The 12,536-nt window shown below is 40.8% G+C and overlaps 1 long non-coding RNA gene across 2 annotated transcripts in view; it reads left to right on the top strand.

Annotated features, from left to right (window-relative positions):
* The window catches only part of LOC140504331 (uncharacterized), an 85,987-nt gene that overhangs the window by 52,855 nt on the left and 20,596 nt on the right, over positions 1-12,536 (top strand). For both annotated transcript variants that reach the window (XR_011967055.1, XR_011967054.1), the window contains exon 4: positions 9,047-9,168. This is a non-coding gene — a long non-coding RNA (uncharacterized lncRNA). The remainder of the gene's footprint in view (positions 1-9,046; positions 9,169-12,536) is intronic.

Here is a 12,536-nt window from a genome sequence, read left to right as displayed (position 1 = left end):
TTTGGAGATGTAGGTTAACAATCACAGAAGAAATATGAGTTATAACGAATTGAATTTAAATTGGATCGTGATGTGAGACCAGATATTTCAATGTGCACCACATAACATGGAGCAGAAAATAGACAGTCATAGTTGAAGGGCATTCTATTAACTGAATGACTGCCTGATTGGGTGTGGGAGCTCATAGGCGGAATGGACATGCACTAAGGTCACTTAGTCATTTAGCAAACATTTAGTAAGAACTTACTATTTGTCAGGAATTATTATGCTGAGGGGAAATAAAGTCTGAAAACATGGTCCCTGATTTCTCATTCTAAAGATGGAAGCAACATGTATATAACTAGGTCAACACAAGATATATACAGTGTCAAGGAATGTCATCTTTGGGGGGGAGGTTGGGTGTGAGTGAGAAGAATTGGGAGAGGAGGACCAGAAAAGGTGGTCTTCAGAAGATAGGTTTTGAACTTAGTCTGAAAGGAAATCAGGGAAGCCAGGAATAGAGGTGAGGAGGGAGAGTAGAATGGAGAGATGCAGTATAGGTCAGTACAGCTGTATTTTAGAAAGTGTGGAGCATGATAAAGTGTAAGAAAATTGGAAGGGGTCAGATGGTAAAGAGTTTAAATGCCAAACAAAGGATTTTATATTTGATCCGAGAGGTACTAGGGTGCCACTGAAATTTATTGAGTGAATGTGTGCGTGCACGTATGCATGTATGTGTGTGTGTGCATGTGTTTGTGTGCGTCTGGGAGAGGGTGGGGGAAGTTTGATATGATTATAGCTGCACTTCAAGAAAATCGCTTTAGCAGCTGAGTGAAAGGAGAATTGGAATCAGGGGAAACCTAATGTAGAAAAACCAACCAGTAAGCAATTGTAATAGTCCAGGCTTGAGGTAGGGATAGCTGCAGAGGAGAAAAGAGGACTTAGAGGGAGGTGCTGTGGATGCAGAAATGACTAACTTCGACAATAAATTGGATATGTGGGGTCAGAAGATATCAAGACTGTGAACCAAGGTGACTGTGAAGATAGTAGCTGCCTACCCTAGATATGAACTTCACCAACTTTATAAGATTATGAGTCATTCTACAACTGATAAATGATCCAAAAAAATGAACAGGCAGTTTTTGGAGGAAGAAACCAAAGGTCTATATAGTCATATAAAATGCCTTTAAATAATTATTGATTAGTGAAATTCAAATTAAAACAACTTTGCAAAACCATCTTACACCTTCAGATTGGCTAAAATGATAAAAGGAGAAAATGACAGATGTTAGTGGGGATTTGGAAAAATTGGGATACTAATACACTGTTGGTGGAACTGTGAACTGATCCAGCCATTTTGGAGAGTAACCTGGAATTATGCCTAAGGAGTTATAAAATCATGTATACCCTTTGACACAGAAATGCCACCAGTAGTTTGCTTTCCAAGGTGATCTGGAAAAAATTAAAAGTATCTATATGTTCTAAAATAATTATAACAGCTCTCTTTGTTATGGCAAAGAACTGAAATTGAGGGGATGCCCATCAATTAGAGAATGGCTGAATAAGTTGTGGTGTGTGATTGTGATGAAATACTACTATGCTGTAAGGAATGATGAGCTGATTGATTTTAGGAAAACATGGAAAGACTTGCATGAAATAGTGAAAAGTGAAATGAGCAGGACCGAGAGAACACTGTATACACTAACAACAATATTGTTTAAAGAGTAAATGTCAATGACTAAGCTATTCTGAGTTATATGAACATTTAAATCAACTACAAAGAACCTATGAAGGAAGATACTATCCACCTCCAGAGAAAGAACTGATATATGGAACTATGTTTTCTATACTTTTGTGTGTTTGTGTGTATGAAATGTTGGTCTTCTCTAGTATGGGTTGGGAGGGAGGGAGGGAAACATCTTGGAACTTAAATGAAACAAATAATAAAAATTATATATATATATGTATATATATATAAAAGTAAAGGAAACTGAAAGAAATAAGTAAGATCTTATGGCCTAAGATTCTACAGAGAATGTAACATAAGAAGGATTGGATATCCTTAAGAACAAAATCCTTATGAGAGAAATACAAATGAGGCTGATTAGAAAAAAGAATATGAAGATGGTGGAGGAGAGGCAGCCACCCAGCTGGACTCTTCCAACATTGCCCTCCAAAAAACTTTAAAATAATTCTTCAAATCAAATTTTGGATTTTAAAGTTTATTTAGGGCAGAGCCAATACAAGATCAGACTAAAACATGTTCTAGCCTAAGACAATTTCAGGTCAACAAAAGAGGTCTGTGACACCTGGGGTGGCAGCAGCAGCAGTGGCCCTTGGTTGCAGCAGCAATAGCCTCAGGAGCTCTCAGCCTACAGACAGGAAGGAGGCCAGACAATAGATCAAAAAGAGATTACAGGAGACCCTTTGTTGGTACTAGGTGCAGCTGGCACTGATTGACAACTCGATTGCTCATATATAGTTCTGAGTTGCAGTTCCAGGGGAGAGAGTACTTCTGGTCAGTCATAAAGAAGCAGGGGCCCTCGTCACAGTTTCAAGACCAAGAGGAGCACTAGTGCTCATGGCTAAAGGGGACCAGGGGCCCTTCCTGGGTAAAGACCAAAGAGTAGACCAGGAGAGCAGTGACCATGCCTTTTCCAGGATCTCACCACCTTGGAAGCACTGAAAACTTACAGGCCCCCCAGAACTAGCTCTGAAAACAGCAGTATGAAAAAGCCTGAAACTTTATATAGTGCCTTCCCACCTGAAGAGAACATAGCCCAATTTTAACATAAAGTTCAAAGTCAAGAAAAAGGTTTGAAAATTAGCAAACAACAACAAAGGAACTTGACAATAAAAAGTTGTGATACTAGCAGGGAAGACCAAGACAAATTTAGAAGACATCACTGTGAAAACAGCTAGAAGCAAAGCTTGTAAGAAAAATGTTTGTTGGACACAGGCACAACAAGAATTCCTGAAAGAGTTAAAGAAAGAAAGAAGAGTGGTAGAAGAAAAATTGGGGAAAGACTTGAGAGTGATACAAGAAAATTATGAATAAAGAATTAACAGCTTAGTAAGAGAGGCACAAAAAATACTGAAGAAAACACCTTAAAAAACAGATTTGGCCTAATGGTAAAAGAGGTACAAAAAAAAAAATCACTTAAGAAAATAACTCTTAAAAAAGAAGAATTGGCTAAATGATAAAAGAAGTGTAACAGCTCTCTGAAGAAACTAATTTTTTAAAAATTATAATTGATCAAATGGAAGCTAATGACTCCATGAGACACCAAGAAACAATAAAACAAAGTCAGACAAATTTAACAAAACAGAAAAAAGTGTGAGATATCTCATTGGAAAAACAACTGACTTGGCAAATAGTTACAGGAGAGATAACTTAAGACTTATTGAACTACCATGATAAAAAAAAAAAAGCCTAGACATTATCTTTCAAGAAATGATCAAAGAAAACCACCCTGATATCTTAGATCCAGAGGGCAAAATAGAAATTGAAAGAATCTACCACCAATCTGAAAGATATCTGAAAATGAAAATTCACAGGAATATTATAGCCAAATTTCAGAGCTTCCAAGTCAAGGAGAAAATATTCCAAGCAGCTAGAAATAATTCAAATAGTGTGAAGTCACTGTCAGGATCACACAAGATTTAGCAGCTTCCAAGTTAAAAGAGCAGAGGGCTCAGAATATAATATTTCAGAAGCAAAGGAGCTAGAATTTCAACCAATAATTACCTACCTGGCAAAACTGAGTGTAATTCTGAAAGAGAAAAAATGAATCTTTAATGAAATAGAGAACTTATAAGCATTCCTGATGAAAAGATCAGAGCTGAATAGAAAATCTGACATTCAAACATGAGACTCGAGAAGCATATAAAGGTAAACATGAAAGAATACACATACAAGACTCAAAAAAGTTAAACTATTCACATTATTATATGGGGAGAATTTCTAAGAACTTTATCATTATGAAGGCAGTTAGAAGGAGTCTACATGTCAGAGGCATGGATGTGACTCAATCATGTTGGGATAATCTCAAAAAAAAAGTGATAAGAAGAGATATGAAGTGGGTGAAGGAGAAAGGGAGAGGATAGGGAAAATTTTCTCACATAAAAAATGTGTGCAAGGAAGAGCTTTTATATTGGAGGGAAATGGGAGGTGGCAGGCAAAACTTGAACCTCACTCTCATCAGAACTGGTTCAAAGAGGGAAAGATATATATGCACATTCAGTTGGGTAAAGAAATATATCTTATCCAATGGGAAATAGGAGGGGAAGGGCATAAGAGTCATGGCAGGGGGTGAGAGATGGGGAGGCTGATAAAAGGGAGAACAAATTAAGGGAGGTAGTGGTCAGAAGCAAAACAAACTTTTCAGGACAGGATAAAGAGAGAAAAGAATAAAAGAAGATAACTGGATGGAGGGAAACACACAGTAATCATAACTGTGAATGTGAATGGGACAAGTTCACCCATAAAACAGAAACAGAAAGCAGAATGGATTAGAAACCAGAATCCAACAAAATAGTATTGACAAGAAACAAACCTGAAAAAGAAAGACACATACAGGGTTCAAGTAAAGGGCTGGAACAGAATCTATTTATGCTCCAGCTGAAGTTAAAAAGCTAGGGGTTGAAATCATGATCCTGGAAAAAGCAAAAGCAAAAATAGACTTATTTGAAAGAGATAATCAGGGAAACTACATTTTGCTAAAATGTACCATAGACAATGAAGTAATATCAAAAAATTTCACATCAGTTTTCTCTGATAAAGGCCTCCTTCCTCAAATATATAGGGAACTGAGTCGAATTTATAAAACTTAGAGCTATTCCCCAATTGATAGATGGTCAGAGGATATGAACAAGTAGTTTTCAGAAGAAATCAAAGCCGTCTGTAGTTAAATGAAAAAAAGTGCTCCAAATCATTATTAGAGAAATACAGATTTAAACAATTCTGAGATACCACCTCATTCCTATCAGAAATAATAAATGCCAGAGTGGATGAGGGAAAATATGTGCATTAATGAATTGTTGGTGAAGTTGTGAATTGGTCCAACCATTCTGGAGAACAATTTGGAACTATCCCCAAAGGGCTATAAAATTGGACATACCCTTTGACCCAGCAATGCTACTACTAAGTCTGTACCCCAAAGATATGAGAGAAAAAGGAAAAGGGCCTAAATATTTATAGCAGCTCTATATGTGATGGCAAAGACTTAGAAATCAAGGGGATGCCCATCAATTGGGGAATAGCTGAACGAGTTGTGGTGTATGGTTGGTATTATGTATATTATATATTATATATTATATATGCTGTATTATGGGAAATGACAAGGGGGTGGTTTTAGAAAAAACGTAGCAAGACCTATATGAACTGATACAAAGTGAAGTCAGAAGAACCAGATCATTGTGCATAGTAACAACAATGTTGAAATGATGATCAGTTGTGAAAGATTTGGCTATTCTGATTAATACAATGAGCTAAAAACAATCCAAAGGACTTATGATGAAAAAATGTTACCCACTTCCAAAGAGAGAACTGATGAACTCTTGAGTATATTGAAATATAATTGTCTTTCTTTATTTCTTTTGCTTTTTTTGCAATATGGCTAATATAGAAATATGTTTTGCATGATTTCACACATATAATTGATATCATTTTGCTTGCCTTCTCAGTGGGTGGAAGAGGGGTGGGAGGAAGGGAAAGAATTTGAAATTCAACTCAAAAAGAAAAGAAGAATGTTAAAAATAAATAAATAAATAATAGTTTTTGTTTTGTTTTTTAAGGACAGGAAACCTGGGAAGTATTTTACACTTATTGGAGAGGGGTCCTGGCCTCTTTAGAAGTCCCCACTCTCAGAGTTGCAACTAGGGTGGAGCACACAGGCTTTGTTCCAGGGTGCCAGTTTAGAGGGTGCTGGATTTAGGGCACACTATCTGCACTTTCACTTGTTCTGCAGAGTAGAAACAACAGAATGTAGCCCCAAGCTAGAAGGAATAATTAGTTAAAAGAAGAAACTAGCAGATGGTAGGCTGGGGTGAATGCCTCTCCTGCCCCATCCTGCTCCACTCCCCAACCCAGGCTGGATGTCTGTGGCTCTCTGTCTCTGTCTCTCCCCTCATAAACTGCCATCCTGCTTCAGCTCCTTGACCTTGAACAAACCATCTCCAGCCGTTCATGTCCTCTGTAAATGAAAGTGGTTGGCCTCTGTACAATCCCAACCTCTGACATGCAAGGATTCCAGCTCTGCTGTTTCTAAAAGGGCTGTCTGACCTACCCACAGGCCTCCTGCCTGGCCTTCGACAGTGAGGAAAGTATTCTGAGGCCAGGCAGCTGCCCTTCTCCTACAGTAAAGAGGCCCCAAGCATGGCCATAGATTGAGACAGGATCCTCACTGAACAATGTGGGTGAGTAACAAAACCAGATGGACTGAGCTAATCGGAGTTTGCCTCCCTGTATCAGAACCCTGTGAGGAGCCTTTGAAACGGCACGAAACAGCTCCGAGATGGCATCGCCGTCAGCCACATTCCTCTGGGCCAGCCGAAGCACCTTGAGGACCCCTACAGGACTGTCAGTCCTTTTTACACCAACCCCAGGCAGGGATCTTTAGGACTTAAAGCTAATCTCCTCATTTTACAGAGTAGAAAACTGAGTCCCAGACAAGCAAATGGAAAACTTGCCTGAGCTCACAAGGGCTCAATGAGGCTGAATAAGCACAGGTCCTTGGACTGCATGCAGATCTGCTACTTTAGGTAGCTCAATGGCACCATGGATAGAAAATTAGAATTGGGAGTCAGGAAGATCTGAGTTCAAATCCTGCCTCAAATATGAACTGTGAGTGACCCCGGACAAGTCAGCGAACTTCTGTGTGCCTCGGTTTCCCTATTTATAGAATGGAGATGATAATAATATTATGAGGATTATAAGTAAAGCAAAGGTTTAAACTGCTATGCAAATACTAGCTATTATGATTCTTTTCTTTCTTTTTCCTCAGAACTCCCCAGGCTCTGCTTCCTTCCCTTAGCTATGGGGCCAGCTTCCCAGGCCATTCTCATGTCAGTGTGTGCCTTCAGGAGGCTAAACTGGATGCCAAGGGCAGCATTCCCTGTAATGGCTTTCTTTATTAAGCAGAATCGGCCCTTGAGACCTGAGCCTTGAGCCCAACCCAGATTCACCACAGGCTGGGAAGCAATGCCTTCTGAGAGTCTGGGCATCTCCACGCTTTGGAGGTCTGGAGGGTGGCGGAAATGACAGATTTTCGCCCTTTTTACAGACAGCTAGGTATCTGTTTTGCATGAGCTCGTAGTTCCTAAATTGTAGCTCATCCAAGTCTTAGCGGGCAAAAAAGCCAAAGAGCAGGGGGCCTGCAGGATTGTGCTCTTCCACTGAGGATCACGTCCCTCACCTCGGCCAAGTCCCTTGTCTTGACTGGACTTCCATTTTGTCATTTGTAAAACAAGAGACTTAAACTACAGCATTCTAAGGCACCTAACAGCTATGACATTCACGTTCCATGGGCCCTCCCAGCTCTCACATTCTGTGTACTAGGTGAGACATTCTATGTTCTAAGGCCCCTTTTAACCCCTGACATTCTGTGTCCTAAGGACCCTCCCAGCTTTGATAGTTGCAAAAAGCAAAGCACATTTATATCCATCACGTCCAGCATTACCTGAACATAGTTTAAAAATACTCTTGCTAGTCTAGGGAAAATGTGCCTCCTGTAGCCTCCATGATGGAGCACAGAGTAGGTGACTGCTTCAGGCTTCAATGTCCTGGCTGGTAGATTAGATGCAATCTCACGACCGCATTTTTGAAGGCCCAGAGAGTCTTCTTTCCCATCGATAGGAGTCTTTTTTACTCAGTATCTACCCTCAAATTCTTTGAAGAGTCTTTGTGATTCCACACCGTAGAGATAACCCCCAGCCCGCTCTCAGGCTCAGCTCAAGGGCCACAACGTACAAGTTGCTGGTGTTGGTGCTGCCTTGCCCCCTAAATCGGAGAGTTGGAAGGGACCTTAGTGCCCCTTACTTGGTTTACATTTTGCATGTACTTGTCCTAGTACACGCTGTTTGCTCTCAACATAATTTAAGCCTAGAGAATAGGGACTCTTCTGTTTTTATATCTTTGTATCCCCAGAGTCTGACACATGGTAGGTGGTTAATAAATGCCTGTTGAATTAAATTGTTGAATTAGTTCTAAGGTTCCAGTGCCATTTAAAATTGCTGCTGTCCCATATAAAGTCACTTTGGAGGCCTCTCTGACCCCAAGTCCTCCTGGAGCAGGGTTTGATGATGAGTATGCCAGATGGGCATCCCCTCCCCAAATAGGGAGTCAAGCAGGCCCACCCAGAAGGCCAATCCAGATCAACACCAGGTTGATCCAAATACTGGATGAGTCAGCAGAGGTGAGTATTTATCTGCCCCAATCTGACTCCCAGATCTGAGCTCAGGCTTTGTTTGGTTGGTTTTTTGGGGAGGGTGGGGGGTGTTGTTTTTCTGGTTGCTGTTTTAAATAGTGGCTGTTTGGATGTAGCAGCTCTAACCCAAATTGGGCTAAAATGCTTACGTGGTCATGGGCAAGCACTGCCATGCTCCTGATTCAACCGCAGCTGTAACTGTACAATCACAGACATTCAGAATGTATGGAGAGTGGCTTGGCAGCAGCCATTACCTGTCATTGCCTTTTAATTTAGAAAAACAGGAGGGAGAAACCCCTCTTTACTAATGAGATCCTGACATTTCCCTAAGTACCTGTATCCTAGATCTTGCGTGTCATCTGCTTGTCTTTGCATCTTAAACATAGGCCTTTTTCCAAATGCTCTGCTGAAATTAAAGTGGCAGACACTGTGTCTGGGTGGATTTTTCTTAATACACTTTTCTTAATTGTCTCAATGTGCCTGTCTGTCTCTGTCTGCTTTTCTCCTCATTTCCCTCTCTTCTCTTCCCTTCCTCTTGTTCTCTTCTCTCCTTTTCTCTTTGCCTCTCCTCTCCTCTTCTCTCTCCAACCCACATGCTGTTTTGAGGCAATGATCTGTGGTTCTCTACTCTGACCTCCCAGGAACCAAGGACAGTGAATCCTGGGAAGGAGATATAGCCTCATTGAGTGTTTTGACTCCCAGCTGCTGCCACTGGACACTATGGATGACAGAGCATGCTGAATAATAGCCAAGATTACTTCGAGTAAGTACCAAGAGTATCTCTCCTCTGGGATCTTTTCCAATGAAAGTGAAACTCCTACCCCAGCCTCAAAGATGATCAATTCCCCAAGCTGCAGAGACTGGCTGCTAGCTGCAGCCCATCTTCCTCCCTCTTCTTTGTCTAAATTAAAAGTCATGCAAGTCATCAGAACATTTAGACATGTCTGTTGACAGGTCACTGTGAAGTGGACAGTTGGAGAGGTAGGCCCATCAGCTTCTGGTTCTGGATTCTGTACTGTTGGTACCTGTTGAGGTGCTTCTGTCCTTTGTGGCTTCTTCTGTCCAGTGTGATGTGATGTGAATAGTCAAGTGTTCCACATCAGAGTGAGGTCTGATTAGGATGGCTAGTAAAGAGGAACCCCTTGTGAAGATTTGCCAGAGAAAAGGTAAATAACAGTAATACTCACAGCTCACAATTCTGCAGTTCTTCCCACCTTACAGGAGGTTTATAGAGGCAGCTGTTTGTAGTAGCACAATGGATAAAGCGCTGGGCCTGCAGTCAGGAAGGCCTGAGCTTACAGACATTGACTAACTGTGTGACCTTCAGCAAGACCCTTAATTTCTGTTGGCCTCAGTTTCCTCAGCTGTAACTGGGGATAATAATAGTCCCGACCTAGTAGAGTTGTGAAAAGTGCCTAGCACAGAGACTTGGCACATAGTAGTGTTTAATAAAGTTTATTCTCTTCCTTTCCCTCATCCCTTTCCTTCCCTTCCATTCTGTTCCCTCATCCCTTTCTTTCATTCCCTTCCCTTCCCCATCTTCTTTTCTCTTCTCTTCTCTTCTCTTCTCTTCTCTTCTCTTCTCTTCTCTTCTCTTCTCTTCTCTCTTCCCTGCCCTGCCCTGCCCTGCCCTTCCTTTCCCTTCCCTTCCCTTCCCTTCTCTTCCCTACAAAGTGTTTTTCTCACAATACTACTCCTTGCAAAGAAGAATGACTCCCCCCATTTACAGAGAAAGGCACTGAAGGCCATAGGTAAAAGTGACTCACCCAAAGGTCATACAACTCATATGTATCAGAACTGGGACCAAACTTCAGGACTTTGGACCCCAAAGTTGGTGTTCTAGACCCCAAAGATTCCAGGGTCAATGGTTTTTGCCACTCAACATTAGGATCTCTTTTGTGGAAGTAAACAATACAAGGAGCTCTCATTCATATGATGCTCTGTGGCTTACAAAGAATGTTGCCTCCACCATTTGACTCTCATGGCAATCCTGTGGCTAGGGAGTACAAGGATTGCTACCCCCATTTTATGGATGGGGAGACTGAAGCTTAGAGCAGTGAGTGACTTGCTTGAGGTCACTGAGGTGGCAGGAGCAAGGACAAACACCAGACCCCTCAACTCCAAGTCCAAGATGACAAGATCTTGAACCATAAGGGACCCTAAGATGTCACCTGAGAGGTCAGTGGTGCTCAAACCCTCTGGTCTCAGGGCCTCTTTACACTCAAGAACTTCTGTTTATGGGGGTCACATTTATCAATATTTCACATATTAGTAATTAAAATATCTTTGTGTTATTATAAAAATAGTTTGAACTTCATGATATTCCTGAGTCTCACAGGGGATCTTGAGCAACACTTTGAGAATCATTGACACAGTCCAAATCTCTCCTTTAAAGGAGAGTTTGAAGGACAAAGAAGGGAAGTGACTCACCCAAGGTCACACAGATAGTAACTGGTGAGTCAGAATTCAAATTTAGCACCTGTGACCCTAAATCCTGCTGTTTGCACAGCAAGTCCCACCCCACTGATCATGTTACCTTCCTCTCGCCTACCTTCTCCTAGTCATTAGCTGGAATGAAGTGTCATTATAATGTCATTTAATTATAAATGTCATTCTAACACATACGAGATGGAGGGTGATATGGCAAATAAGAGTACTGGAGCCGGGGTCAGAAAGATCTGGGGTCAAACCTTACTTCAGACACTAGCTGTGTGACCCCAGGCAACTCACTTAACTTTTCTGAACCTCAGTGTCCTCACCTGGAATATGGGGATTATGATAATAATAATAGGTCACAGGAAAAAGGATAAAATCATTTGGGGGAGTTGGAAAAGATCTTAGAGGCTATTCATCTAGTCCAACTTCCTCATTTTGCAGATGAGGAAACTAAGGGCCATAGAGTTTGAAAGTCTTACCAAAGGTTGATAGGGAGCATGGTGAAGTGGATAGGACTTTAGGCTTGGAGTCAAGAAGATCTGGATTCAAATTTTACCTTAAACACTTACTATGTGATCCTGAGCAAGTCACTTAACCAATCTGCATCTCAGTTTCTTCATCTGTAAAATGGGGGAAGCCTCAACTCTATGATCCTATGATCAGAAAAGTGGCAGCCTCATTTTCCTCACCTATAAAATGGAGAAGAGCACCTATTTCCTAGGATTGTTGTGAGGACCAAATGTGTTAACATGCATAAAGCACTTTACAAACCTTAAAATTCTATATAATCCTGTCTATTATTATTATACAGGATTTGAACTCAGTGCCTCTAACTACAAATTCTTTTTCCTTCTTGGAAGGATCAACTGAGCTAATGTAGGTAAAGTGCTTTGCAAAACACTAACTAAATGTCTGTTTGGATACTATTATTTCTATTAGCTTGATTCCCTTTAATTTCTGGTAAATTGGACATAGGGTGTTAGGACATAGGTTACTGGTTGTTGTATGACCCTAGACAAGTCACTTAACCTCTCTCTGCTTCAGTTTCTTCATCTATACAAAGGAGGAGGGGGAGAGAAACCTAATGATCTCCCTGTGGATTTCCTGTCAGAACTACTGTGATACTTGGTTATCAACTGATTACAGTGAGTTGGGAGTGAATATACAGATGGCACCTTTTACACTGATCATTAGTTTTCAGAGAATGAATTTGTTTTGCTTGCTTCTTTTAAAAAAGAAAATGCCCCCAAAGTGCTCATTGGATTAATTTCTGCTAATGACTAGCTGGCAGTTTATCATTTCACAGGGACACCCTTGGGCCATAAAAGTGATCAGAGAGAGAAGACCAATGGTCCGAGCTGAGAGATGGTTAAACCACAATGGTGAACTAGGTTTGTTTTTAGTTTCCCCTTGTTTCCATGCAAGTTGATGGTGTCTGTGATTCTGTAGTCCCCATGCAGATAAATCATTGATCCAAAGACTTTCATCTATTTCCCTCTTGTGAATTCCAAAAGTTGTTTTTGTTGGGCATTGCTCTGTTATTTTTTTTTCAGGCACAGACATTGCATTGAAAGAGAACAATATTGCAGACTCTATTGTATTAATTGGAAGGACTTTTGCATCTTCAGGTTTATAGCATCAACTGGAAGGACTCTTGGAACATAGAATGTCAGAGCTGGAAAAGATCTTAGAACA

This window comes from Notamacropus eugenii, chromosome 5 (genome assembly GCF_028372415.1).
Source record: "Notamacropus eugenii isolate mMacEug1 chromosome 5, mMacEug1.pri_v2, whole genome shotgun sequence".
In the NCBI taxonomy this organism is placed as follows: Eukaryota; Metazoa; Chordata; class Mammalia; order Diprotodontia; family Macropodidae; genus Notamacropus; species Notamacropus eugenii.
The sequence above is the reverse complement of the archived record's forward strand: the minus strand, read 5'-3'. Positions and strand labels throughout refer to the sequence as shown.